Genomic DNA, 13,914 nt, shown 5'->3' on the forward strand with positions numbered 1-13,914 from the left:
TGGAGAGCACAACGGGAAGTGGGCTGATTCCCGTGACAATGGGAGTGAGGCCAGGGACCCTCAGTGGGAGGAGGACGGTAGCCCGTGGTCTCTGCAGAACAGTTGGCCATTAGGGCTGAGCTGTTGGGGGAGGGGACTGAGAAGCCCGGTGGGGACGGGAAACTTCATGGGAGGCGTCTGACAAATGGAGGGCGGTAGGTGTGTGTGTGTGTGTGTGTGTGTGTGTGTTGTAGTAGGGCGGTAAGGGTGTGTGTGTTCGTGTGTGTGTGTGTGTGTGTGGTGTAGTAGGGCGGTAAGGGTGTGTGTGTTCGTGTATGTGTGTGTTGTAGTAGGGCGGTAAGGGTGTGTGTGTTCGTGTGTGTGTGTGTGTGTGTGGTGTAGTAGGGCGGTAAGGGTGTGTGTGTTCGTGTATGTGTGTGTTGTAGTAGGGCGGTAAGGGTGTGTGTGTTCGTGTGTGTGTGTGTGTGTTGTAGTAGGGCGGTAAGGGTGTGTGTGTTCGTGTGTGTGTGTGTTGTAGTAGGGCGGTAAGGGTGTGTGTGTTCGTGTGTGTGTGTGTGTGTTGTAGTAGGGCGGTAAGGGTGTGTGTGTTCGTGTGTGTGTGTGTTGTAGTAGGGCGGTAAGGGTGTGTGTGTTCGTGCGTTCCCTAAGCGGATGTGGGAATAAACAAACGAGGTACACGGGGATTCACTTACCCAAGATTTCTGTCCAGCGCGGCTGTGAATCGCTTCGGGTCGGCGGGACGCGGAGAGCACCAGGCGCAGGCAGGGAGCTCGGACCCACCGAGGCCGCCGCTCATCTTCCCGGGAGGCTCCGAGGGCCTCGGGCGCGCGCGGGCTGGGTTTAAATACCCGTGGGCGGGGCGCGCAGCGGAAGGGGCGGGGCCTCCAATCTCCTCAGGGGGCCTCCCCCGGCCCCATTTGCCACCCGCCTGCAGGACAGACGCTTGCTAGGCTGTGTTGATTGCTGTTCAAAATGGCAAACCATTTAGGGCGAGAATTTAGGCTTTCTCTAAGGGCTTATCAACTCGAAACGGGGATTTATTTTCCATTTAAAGTCAAAACAGAACTGTTCTAGCAATTCTTTTTTTTTTTCTAATGTAATTTTATTGAGATATAATCACATAACATACAATCATTCAAAGTGTACAATCACTTGCTCACAGTATTGTCATATAGTTGTGCTTTCATCACCACAATCAAAATGAACACATTCATTACTCCAAAAAATAAAATTAAAATTAAAATAAAAAAGAACATCCAAAACATCTCATTCCTCTCCTCTCTCCACTGTTCATTTACTTTTTTTTTTTTTAAATCTTCATTTTATTGAGATATATTCACATACCACGCAGTCACACAAAACAAATCGTACTTTCGATTGTTTACAGTACCATTACATAGTGGTACATTCATCACCCAAATCAATCCCTGACACCTTCATTAGCACACACACAAAAATAACAAGAATAATAATTAGAGTGAAAAAGAGCAATTGAAGTAAAAAAGAACACTGGGTACCTTTGTCTGTTTGTTTCCTTCCCCTATTTTTCTACTCATCCATCCATAAACTAGACAAAGTGGAGTGTGGTCCTTATGGCTTTCCCAATCCCATTATCACCCCTCATAAGCTACATTTTTATACAACTGTCTTCGAGATTCATGGGTTCTGGGTTGTAGTTTGATAGTTTCAGGTATCCACCACCAGCTACCCCAATTCTTTAGAACCTAAAAAGGGTTGCCTAAAGTGTGCATAAGAGTGCCCACCAGAGTGACCTCTCGGCTCCTTTTGGAATCTCTCTGCCACTGAAGCTTATTTCATTTCCTTTCACATCCCCCTTTTGGTCAAGAAGATGTTCTCCGTCCCACGATGCCAGGTCTACATTCCTCCCCGGGAGTCATATTCCACGTTGCCAGGGAGATTCACTCCCCTGGGTGTCTGATCCCACGTAGGGGGGACGGCAGTGATTTCACCTTTCAAGTTGGCTTAGCTAGAGAGACAGGGCCACATCTGAGCAACAAAGAGGCATTCAGGAGGAGGCTCTTAGGCACAACCATAGGGAGGCCTAGCCTCTCCTTTGCAGCAACCGTCTTCCCAAGGGTAAAACCTATGGTAGAGGGCTCAACCCATCAAACCACCAGTCCCCTATGTCTGTGGTCATGTTAGCAACCATGGAGGTGGGGTAGGCGAATACCCCTGAATTCTCCACAGGCTCCTCAAGGGGGCACTACATCTTTTTTTTTTTCCTTGTTTTTCTTTTTCTTTTTTTTTTTTTTTAACTTTCCCTTCTTTTTTAAATCAACTGTATGAAAAAAAAGTTAAAAAGAAAACAAACATACAATAAAAGAACATTTCAAAGAGACCATAACAAAGGAGTAAGAAAAAGACAACTAACCTAAGATAACTGCTTAACTTCCAACATGTTCCTACTTTACCCCAAGAAAGTTACCTAATATAGCAACATTTCTGTGAACTTGTTCCTACTACATCCATCAGAAATCAACAGACCACAGTCACTCCTGGGCATCCCCAGAATGTTAAATAGCTTATCTGTTCTTCCTGGATTATTGTTCCCCCTTCCTTAATTGCTCTCTATTGCTAGTTCCCCTACATTCTACATTATAAACCATTTGTTTTACATTTTTCAAAGTTCACATTAGTGGTAGCATATAATATTTCTCTTTTTGTGCCTGGCTTATTTCGCTCAGCATTATGTCTTCAAGGTTCATCCATGTTGTCATATGTTTCACGAGATCGTTCCTTCTTACTGCCGCGTAGTATTCCATCGTGTGTATATACCACATTTTATTTATCCACTCATCTGTTGAAGGACATTTGGGTTGTTTCCATCTCTTGGCAATTGTGAATAACGCTGCTATGAACATTGGCGTGCAGATATCTGTTCGTGTCACTGCTTTCCGATCTTCCGGGTATATACCGAGAAGTGCAATCGCTGGGTCGAATGGTAACTCTATATCTAGTTTTCTAAGGAACTGCCAGACTGACTTCCAGAGTGGCTGAACCATTATACAGTCCCACCAACAGTGAATAAGAGTTCCAATTTCTCCACATCCCCTCCAGCATTTGTAGTTTCCTGTTTGTTTAATGGCAGCCATTCTAACCGGTGTTAGATGGTATCTCATTGTGGTCTTAATTTGCATCTCTCTAATAGCTAGTGAAGCTGAACATTTTTTCATGTGTTTCTTGGCCATTTGTATTTCCTCTTCAGAGAACTGTCTTTTCATATCTTTTGCCCATTTTATAATTGGGCTGTCTGTACTATTGTCATTGAGTTGTAGGATTTCTTTATATATGCAAGATATCAGTCTTTTGTCAGATACATGGTTTCCAAAAATTTTTTCCCATTGAGTTGGCTGCCTCTTTACCTTTTTGAGAAATTCCTTTGAGGTGCAGAAACTTCTAAGCTTGAGGAGTTTCCATTTATCTATTTTTTCTTTTGTTGCTTGTGCTTTGGGTGTAAAGTCTAGGAAGTGGCCGCCTAATACAAGGTCTTGAAGATGTTTTCCTACATTATCTTCTAGGAGTTTTGTGGTACTTTCTTTTATATTGAGATCTTTGGTCCATTTTGAGTTAATTTTTGTGTAGGGGGTGAGGTAGGGGTCCTCTTTCATTCTTTTGGATATGCATATCCAACTCTCCCAGCCCCATTTGTTGAAAAGACCATTATGACTCAGTTCAGTGACTTTGGGGGCCTTATCAAAGATCAGTCGGCCATAGATCTGAGGGTCTATCTCCGAATTCTCAATTCGATTCCATTGATCTATATGTCTATCTTTGTGCCAGTACCATGCTGTTTTGGCAACTGTGGCTTTATAATAAGCTTCAAAGTCAGGGAGTGTAAGTCCTCCCACTTCGTTTTTCTTTTTTAGAGTGTCTTTAGCAATTCGAGGCATCTTCCCTTTCCAAATAAATTTGATAACTAGCTTTTCCAAGTCTGCAAAGTAGGTTGTTGGAATTTTGATTGGGATTGCATTGAATCTGTAGATGAGTTTGGGTAGAATTGACATCTTAATGACATTTAGTCTTCCTATCCATGAACATGGAATATTTTTCCATCTTTTAAGGTCCCCTTCTATTTCTTTTAGTAGAGTTATGTAGTTTTCTTTGTATAGGTCTTTTACATCTTTGGTTAAGTTGATTCCTAGGTACTTGATTTTTTTAGTTGCTATTGAAAATGGTATCTTTTTCTTGAGTGTCTCTTCAGTTTGTTCATTTCTAGCATATAGAAACATTACTGACTTATGTGCATTAACCTTGTATCCCGCTACTTTGCTAAATTTGTTTATTAGCTCTAGTAGCTGTATCGTCGATTTCTCAGGGTTTTCTAGATATAAGATCATATCATCTGCAAACAGTGACAGTTTTACTTCTTCTTTTCCAATTTGGATGCCTTTTATTTCTTTGTCTTGCCGGATTGCCCTGGCTAGCACTTCCAGCACAATGTTGAATAACAGTGGTGACAGCGGGCATCCTTGTCTTGTTCCTGATCTTAGAGGGAAGGCTTTCAGTCTCTCACCATTGAGTACTATGCTGGCTGTGGGTTTTTCATATATGCTCTTTATCATGTTGAGGAAGTTTCCTTCAATTCCTACCTTTTGAAGTGTTTTTATCAAAAAGGGATGTTGGATTTTGTCAAATGCTTTTTCAGCATCTATTGAGATGATCAATTGATTTTTCCCTTTTGACTTGTTAATGTGTTGTAATACATTGATTGATTTTCTTATGTTGAACCATCCTTGCATGCCTGGAATGAACCCCACTTGGTCATGGTGTATGATTTTTTTAATGTGTCTTTGGATTCGATTTGCAAGTATTTTGTTGAGGATTTTTGCATCTATATTCATTAGGGAGATTGGCCGGTAGTTTTCCTTTTTTGTAGCATCTTTGCCTGGTTTTGGTATTAGATTGATGTTAGCTTCATAAAATGAGTTAGGTAGTGTTCCATTTTCTTCAATGTTTTGAAAGAGTTTGAGTAAGATTGGTGTCAGTTCTTTCTGGAAAGTTTGGTAGAATTCCCCTGTGAAGCCATCTGGCCCTGGGCATTTATTTGTGGGAAGATTTTTGATGACTGATTGGATCTCTTTGCTTGTGATGGCTTGGTTGAGGTCTTCTATTTCTTCTCTGGTCAGTCTATGTTGTTCATATGTTTCCAGGAAATTGTCCATTTCCTCTACATTATCCAGTTTGTTGCCATACAGTTGTTCATAGTATCCTCTTATAATTTTTTTAATTTCTTCAGGATCTGCAGTTATGTCACCTTTTTCATTCATTATTTTGTTTATATGTGTCTTCTCTCTTTTTGATTTTGTCAGTCTAGCTAGGGGCTTGTCAATCTTGTTGATCTTCTCAAAGAACCCACTTTTGGTGATATTTATCCTCTCTATTGTTTTTTTGTTCTCTATGTCATTTATTTCTGCTTTAATCCTTGTTATTTCTTTTCTTGTACTTGGTTTAGGATTGGTTTGCTGTTCATTTTCTAGCTTCTTCAGTTGATCCATTAGTTCTTTGATTTTGGCTCTTTCTTCCTTTTTAATATATGCGTTTAGTGCTATAAATTTCCCCCTTAGCACTGCTTTTGCTGCATCCCATAGGTTTTGGTATGTTGTGTTCTCATTTTCGTTCGTCTCTATATATTTAGTAATTTCTCTTACTATTTCTTCTTTAACCCACTGATTGTTTAGGAGTGTGTTGTTTAACCTCCAGGTATTTGTGAATTTTCTAAGTCTCTGATGGTTATTGACTTCTAATTGTATTCCATTGTGGTCAGAGAATGTGCTTTGAATAATTTCAATCTTTTTAAATTTATTGAGGCTTGTTTTATGTCCCAGCATATGATCTATTCTGGAGAAAGTTCCATGAGCACTAGAAAAGTATGTGTATCCTGGTGATTTGGGATGTAATGTCCTGTATATGTCTGCTAAATCTAATTCATTTATCAGATTGTTTAGGTTTTCAATTTCCTTATTGGTCTTCTGTCTGGTTGATCTATCTATAGGAGAGAGTGATGCATTGAAGTCTCCCACGATTATTGTGGAAACATCCATTGCTTCCTTTAGTTTTGCCAGTGTTTCTCTCATGTATTTTGTGGCACCTTGATTGGGTGCATAGACATTTACGATTGTTATTTCTTCTTGCTGAATTGCCCCTTTTATTAGTATGTAGTGGCCTTCTTTGTCTCTCAAAACATCCCTGCATTTGAAGTCTATTTTATCTGAGATTAATATTGCTACACCTGCTTTCTTTTGGCTGTAGCTTGCATGAAATACTTTTTCCATCCTTTAACTTTCAGTTTCTTTGTGTCCCTGTGTCTAAGATGAGTCTCTTGTATGCAACATATTGACGGTTCATTTTTTTTTGATCCATTCTGCAAATCTATATCTTTTAATTGGGGAGTTTAATCCATTTACATTCAACGTTATAACCGTGAAGGCATTTCTTGAATCAGCCATCTTATCCTTTGGTTTATGTTTGTCATATTTTTCCCCTCTGTCTATTAATATCCTTTATTGTACCCATACCGAATCTCTTTAGTACTGAACCTTTCTCCAAGTCTCTCTGTCCTTTCTTTGTTTCTCTGTCTGTAGGGCTCTCTTGAGTATCTCCAGTAGGGCAGGTCTCTTGTTAGCAAATTCTCTCAGCATTTGTTTGTCTGTGAAAAATTTAAGCTCTCCCTCAAATTTGAAGAAGAGCTTTGCTGGATAAAGTATTCTTGGCTGGAAATTTTTCTCACTCAGAATTTTAAATATATCGTGCCACTGCCTTCTCGCCTCCATGGTGGCTGCTGAGTAGTCACTACTTAGTCTTATGCTGTTTCCTTTGTATGTGGTCAATTGCTTTTCTCTTGCTGCTTTCAGAACTTGCTCCTTCTCTTCTGTGTTTGACAGTGTGATCAGTATATGTCTTGGAGTGGGTTTATTTGGATTTATTCTATTTGGGGTTCGCTGAGCATTTATGATTTGTGTATTTATGTTGTTTAGAAGATTTGGGAAGTTTTCCCCAACAATTTCTTTGAATACTCTTCCTAGACCTTTACCCTTTTCTTCCCCTTCTGGGACACCAATGAGTCTTATATTTGGACGTTTCATATTATCTATCATATCCCTGAGGTCCATTTCGATTTTTTCAATTTTTTTCCCCATTCTTTCTTTTATGCTTTCATTTTCCCTTCTGTCATCTTCGAGGTCACTGATTCGTTGTTCAACTTCCTCTAGTCTTGTACTATGAGTGTCCAGAATCTTTTTAATTTGGTCAACAGTTTCTTTAATTTCCATAAGGTCATCCAATTTTTATTTAGTCTTGCAATGTCTTCTTTATGCTCTTCTAGGGTCTTCTTGATTTCCTTTGTCTCCCGTACTATGGTCTCATTGTTCATCTTTAGTTCTTTGAGTAGCTGCTCTAGATGCTGTGTCTCTTCTGATCTTTTGAGTTGGGTGCTTGGGCTTGGGTTATCCATATCGTCTGGTTTTTTCATATGCTTTATAATTTTCTGTTGTTTTTGGCCTCGTGGCATTTGCTGAACTTGATAGGGTTCTTTTAGGATTTGTAGACCAATTGAAGTCCTTATCTCTAATTTATCACATCTACAGCTTCGTGGAGTACACTTTCTCTAACTAACCAGCAGGTGGGGTCCACGAGCCACCTGTTCTCCACAAGCCAGTTCTCTCCTGCTTAGCCTTTTTGGTGAGTGGGGGAGTGAGTCTTGTGGGGTCCAATTGGTGTACCAAGCTTGCATGTGTAGTTGGTGTTGCCTGCCCTGTGTATGGGGCGTGTTTCTGGGTAGTCAGGGAGGGGGGGTGTGGCTCTAACAATCAAATCTCCCTGGTGATCCTAGAGTTTTAAAGCTGCTGCAATAGTCTAATCCTTCAGTTCAGTCCTGCCACAGTTTGTCTCTGCCACTGACCCACAAGTCCTTGGTATTGGCGTATGGCTCCTGAGACTTGCAAGTGGGCCCCTCTTCCAGGCCGTGCACCCCGGGTCCTCTGTTGAGGGATGACTGTGCTATGTCACAGGTGAGTGCCGTCCCCCCAGGGCAGTTCTGGGCTGCTGGGCTGTGTAGGGAGGCTCCCAGTCTGCTGAAATGATGGCTGAATGGGGCTTTGTTAATTCACACTGCTCTACCTTCCCAACTCTGGGACAATCAGCTGAGGTTGCAGGGAAGGCTAATGTCCACGCCCAGTTTTGTGGTGTGTGCCTGTTATTTGAAGCACTTCCGTCACACTGGGTTGTCTGGGGCAGTTCTGGGCTATGGGGCTGGCGATGGGCAGGAGTGTTTCCTGTCCACCAGGATGATGGCTGTGAGCGGATACCCCCCTTTTCTTGGGAAGTTGTGGTGTTTAGTGAATTTTCTCAGCCACTGGATTATTGCGTTTTGTCTCAGAGCTCTCCTAGTTCTGCTCTTGACTTGACCTGCCCAAATAGCAAGTCTTTGAAGCTTTCTGTATTGGGCTTCTTAGAGTAATTGTTTTAGAAAAAGAAAAAAGAATTAAAAAAAAACAAAAAAACAAAAAAACAAAAAAACAGGCCCTCCTCAGAGATCTAATGGGTTATTGAAATGCTAAGAGACAAAGCAACCAGGGCCATTAAGGAAAGGGCCACAGGGCAGAGAGATCAGCTTTTCTTCGGGATTTGCATATGCGTCTCAGGGCCCTTCCCCTTTCTGTGTTCACCAGAACTCCAAAAATCCTCCGCTTTTATTTTGGAGTTTTTCGTGCTGTTTTTTTTCTATGTCTGTCTCCTCTCTGCTGGGCTGGCTGCTCTCAGATTCTCTGGTGGCTGGTCTCAGTCTATCTATGGTTGGAGTTTGGATCAGTAGAATGAGTTTCCAATAAGGGCTGCCACTGCAGTTCTCCCTTCTCCTTCCCGGAGCTGACAGCCCCTCCTCCCACGGGACTGAGCCTGGCAGGGAGGGGCGCGGGTCCCCTGGCCACAAAAACTTACAGATTTCGCTGATCTCAGCAGTTCCACGTTTTCATGAGTGTTGTATGAAGTATGCCCAAAGTCAGATTGCTCTGTGGTGTCCAGTCCACGCAGTTCCTGGCTTTCTACCTACTTTCCTGGAGGAGTAACTAAAACATACAGCTCACCAGTCTGCCATCTTGCCCCGCCTCTGGTTAGTACATTTTTGATTCCTACTTAAATTTACCAGCTATTTGCTTATGTTTATGAGCCATTTGGCTGACTTTATGAGATACAGAGATAGCCAGAGTAGATAACTTTGGATCTTGTGATATGAGCTACTTTTTATAAATCAGTACATCTAAATTTTTCTTAGGTATTATTGGGCTGTTGATACTGAAGCAGCATGACCACATTGGAATTTTAAGTTTTTTTGTATTTTTCCATCCTGCAAAGCAGCCATCATCTCCAAGGTAGCCTTATCTATTTTAGCAGAGAACTATAAGTGACTATTATCATTTGATGATGCTGAGTCGGGACGAGTGAGTGATAGTTTCCAATCAATAAGATCCAAGCTATCTTTGGTTTTTGATATAACTTTTTTTACATGTGCTAATTGAGTACATGAGGAGGTTGCTAGAAGACTAGCTTTACTTTTTATCTAAACACATGAACTTGAGCCTTTATATTTTCCTTGTAGGCTATGCCCATTTGCAGCTTATGAAAGCACTTAGCATCCTGTAAAATCAAATAGGAGCTCACATGATTTGGAGAATCCTCATGACCTGTATTTCTAGCATCCTTTAGCAAGGAACTATCTTGTCTAGTGTAATAGCATTGTTAAGGAAACAGGTCAACTCCACAATGAGACATTTTTAGATTTTTAGTCCAGAGGTATCTCTCCCAATTTCTCAACTTCCCCCCACCCATGTAACATTTGGTTCTATCATGAAGATCCCAGCACATCTTGACTTGATTCATTTGCACATTTTTGTGAGATTTCTCTGTTTTTTTTTTTCTTCCAGGGGGAAAGAAAGGACCAGCCACTCAGAACCAACTGAGATTAGGGACGCTAAAGTTGAGATTAGAGTCAGAAAGATGGGCAGAGGACAATGGGAACCCATCTGTCCCTTCCTGAACCCCAGAGGGCAGGGAAGCACCCATCCCCAAGGAAAGACAACCTCTTCCGGCTATTGCCTGTGTCCATCTCAGCCTCCTCAGCTCCCTCCAACTTCTCTAACAATGTGGCAGTGTGGGAAACACCCCATGGCCACGCGGACCTCATATTCACCACGGAAAAAAATTCTCTCAAATTTTAACCCGAACAGACCTCCTTCTGAAGGAGAGAGCTTTCGGCTCTTCTTTCCTGGATGATTGTAAGCGATTAAGAATTCCACCTGAATCCACATCAGTCCTCCATGGAACACTGACTCAGATTTCTGGGCCACAAGACAGCAGACCAACGACATCAAACCAGGGTCGAGACCAGTGTCAGGGGAGCGAGCGCGTTCCTGATCCCAGGCACCTATCCCAGGCACCTAGCCTCCCGTCTCCCAACCCGTTTCCCCAAACCCGCTGTGTTCCCTCCAATCCATTCACCACGAGGCCACCAGAATGAGCTCCTAGAAATGCCAAGTGGATCAGTCACTCTGTCCTCAAATCCTCGTCCCTGGCTCCTCAGCACAAGAAGTCCTTACTGCTCACGTGCAGGACGCGACCTAGCAAGCTGTGGCTCCCGCTGACCTGCAGCCTCGTCTCTTCCCACTCGGGCTGGTCGTCTACACACCAGAAACAACAGTCTCGCTGTCCCACGGCGCTCCGTGTGGGAGCTCTGACCTTCTCCCCGCCTTTGCCTGGAACGGCCATCTCCCTCTCCTCTTTCTGGCTAGTTATGCCTGTAGGGTAAGGCAGACCTGTGGGACTGGAATGCTGTGTGATCTTGAACGTATCCTTCCCTTCTCTTGGCCTCAGTTTGCTCATCTGAACAATGGGTGCCCGCTGCTCTGGCTTGCTTTTGGTGGGTTGCGACGAGCCTGGCGTCAGTATTACGCTCAGTAGCTCTTGGCTCTTATTGATACTAAGGTTGCTATTACTGTTATTAGGGGCAAGTCACGCCCTCAGGAAAACCATAAAACAGGACCCTCGAGAGGCTGAGAAGGCCGCCCTGGATGGGATCCGCGGGTCGGGGAGAAAGCGCGCATCGGAGGGTGAGGACAAACGAGGGCGGCGCGCCCTCTGGCGGCAGAAGGAGGGAAATGCGGAGAAGGGGGCTGCACCCTCTTCCCAGGGCCAAGACCAATACAAGGTCAGAGCTGACTCTGCTAGGGAGCATCACCGACGTGAAATATAGTATATTGAGGTTTTCTAATAGCTATTAGTTTATTTGCTGTCTGGCTTCCCTGCTAAAATGTGGGTACAGAGACTTCTGTTTTGTTCATAGCTAGCAACGACGAGTAAGTGGAGTACACAATAGGTGCTCAATAAATACGTGTAAGATGGAATCTGTGTCACCACCACACTTAGACCCAGGCCTGAGCTTGAATGGGTCTGCTCTGGCCCTCCTCTGACCTCACCCCTCTCCACGGGGGCCAGGAGACACCAAGAGCCAGGTCCCCTTCTGGACCACGCTCAGGAACCCCAGGATTCCCTGTACAGGCAGCCCCTAGCTTCGTTCCAGAACCTGCATGGACCTCTTCCCTGAGTCAGGGGGCCAGGTGAGCACCGAGGAACAGCTGTCTGTAGAGCTGTGGACAGAGCTGGGGCAAGCAGGTGGGGTATCCAGGAGGCCCCATGGTGAGACAGAGGGGAGGGGATTTAGAAAATAAGAGGAGTGGGCAGGGTGGGGCCAGCTCTGCAAAAGCCTCCATAGCCTGAAATCCCAGGCGTCCAAGAACTCTTCCAGGCTCCCGTTCCTCTGAGGAACTTAAAAGTGATGTGGAGAATGGGATCATCTTGAGAACTGAGGCTGGACTCTGTGAGGAGAGGATACACCTCTGGGCTCTGCCCAGGAAGTGCCTGGTTGGGTGGGGTGAGGGTGAGATAGGAGGACAGTTCCCTCCCCCAGTAAAGAGACAGAGAAAGTGGGTGTTGATCATGTGGGTTTTCCAAGTGCCTGGAAGAGGAGGTTGACAGAGGGTGCCCAGGTGACCCAACCAGCGTGGGAGACAGCTGTCCCCTCCCCTCCTCCTGCCCCATCCCCAGTGTGAACCACAGTCTCTGGCAGAAAAGGGGACATCGGTTTTGAAATCAAGCTATCCGTTATTTGGTGTGAACTGTTCCTTTAAACGTGTTTTTCTATTGGTCTTTTTTGAAGGTGTTCTTGGGAAGAAGATATTTTTGTTTAGCAATGTTAGCCGGATGTGTAACTCTTAGATATTTAGCAATCCAGCATGTAGAACTCTCTTTGTACCCTTGTCCAGGAGCCCGCAAATGCAGGGCAGCCCTGATCTTGACATCAGCCCCGTGAAGGAGGTAAGTCTATTTCACGAATGAAGAAACTGAGGGTGGAGCAATATTGCCAACTAGGTGTTAGTAATTGTGGATACGGTTTGAGCAAGAGGAAAAATGGCAGTCCCTTCCTGGCTTTAGAGAGGAGAATCTGCACCCCAGATTTTCTGGGACAGTCCCAGACCCAGTATAAATATGAGTAGATCCCCCTTTTACTCTCAAAGTGCCCCTGACTTTCGCAATAAATTCTATGATGACTTAACTTATAGACTTTGCCGTATAGTAGGAGAGAGAAAAATCAATTAAAAATGACACAGGTAACTCAATAGCTACCCCCATGATAAAATATGTAGAAGGAAAGGAAAGGATGTGAGGAGAGCAAAGAGAGTGGTTTGTCCCTATTGGAGATATCACAGTGGGCTTTCCTGAGGAGGTGGCACGGAAGGAACAGTAACCGACAATTAGGACAGGGCAAGGGAGGGGGGTGAACATTCTAGACTTGAGAAAGTCTGGGAAAAAAGCAATGAGGATTCTGAGTTGTGTTTTAAACATGTCCGTGCTATATCACCATTTAATTTTATTTCTATCATTTTTTATACAATATAGAAAAGTGTTTTTTTCTACCTCCAAAAGAATCTGAGGAGTTTTTATACTGGCCAAATGAATTATAACAAGATCAATAAAGGCAGTCAGTGAGTTAAGTATTACAAAATTCAATTTCCAAAAAGCATAAAGGAGTAAATCTAGTTTCCTCCTATCAAAAAAGTACCCAGTAATATAGTCTCGAGATTAAAGGTGATATAACAATTACCCACTGAAGTTGCTGCAAACGCACACAGGACATGTCTCAAATTTATGCTGACAAGACACAAAATAAATAAAACTCTGACAAAGGAAGACTTCACCCCACCTGGCTAATGATTGTATTCTTAGTATCTTTAAGGAATCTGCTGTATAACTATTTCCCATTCTTTTTACAAAAGGCTAGCTCTGTGTTTTGTAATCTTAAAGCTATGGTTCAAAGTTCCTGATTTTCTCAAGGTCCCTTTATTTAAAACTTGTACACAGTATGTACAAAGGCCCAGTGGGGATGGGGCGGTCAGGGCATCACCGAGGCCAACAGGAAGGGCAGGGTAGCTGGGGGATGGAGAGAGAAGGCCTTGGGAGTGAGGGAGATGAGGGAGGTGAAGCTGGGGTGCAGGCAGCTTGGGCCTTGGCCATGGTGTCAGCCAAGGTGAGGAGTTTGGGCTTTGTCCTGAGTCATGAGAAGCCACAGAAGAATTTGACTCGCCTTTGAAGGTGGCCTTCAGGAAAGAACTGCTCCAAGCTTTAAACTCCTAAGGAGACAGAATGCAAGCTGGGAATTCATTGAGGAGGTGGGAGCAAGATGCAGGGGAGAGGAGATGGGAGCAGGGTGGAGAGGACAGAGATGGGTGGGATGATCTAATCTGTAAGAAATGTATGACTTGGGGGTGGGTTGGATTTTCATCCAATCTTTCGGTAACTATGGAGTGACTGTTATATGCTGGGCATTGTTTTGGGATGTATGAGGGT

Source organism: Choloepus didactylus, chromosome 27 (assembly GCF_015220235.1).
Source record: "Choloepus didactylus isolate mChoDid1 chromosome 27, mChoDid1.pri, whole genome shotgun sequence".
Lineage (NCBI taxonomy): Eukaryota > Metazoa > Chordata > Mammalia > Pilosa > Megalonychidae > Choloepus > Choloepus didactylus.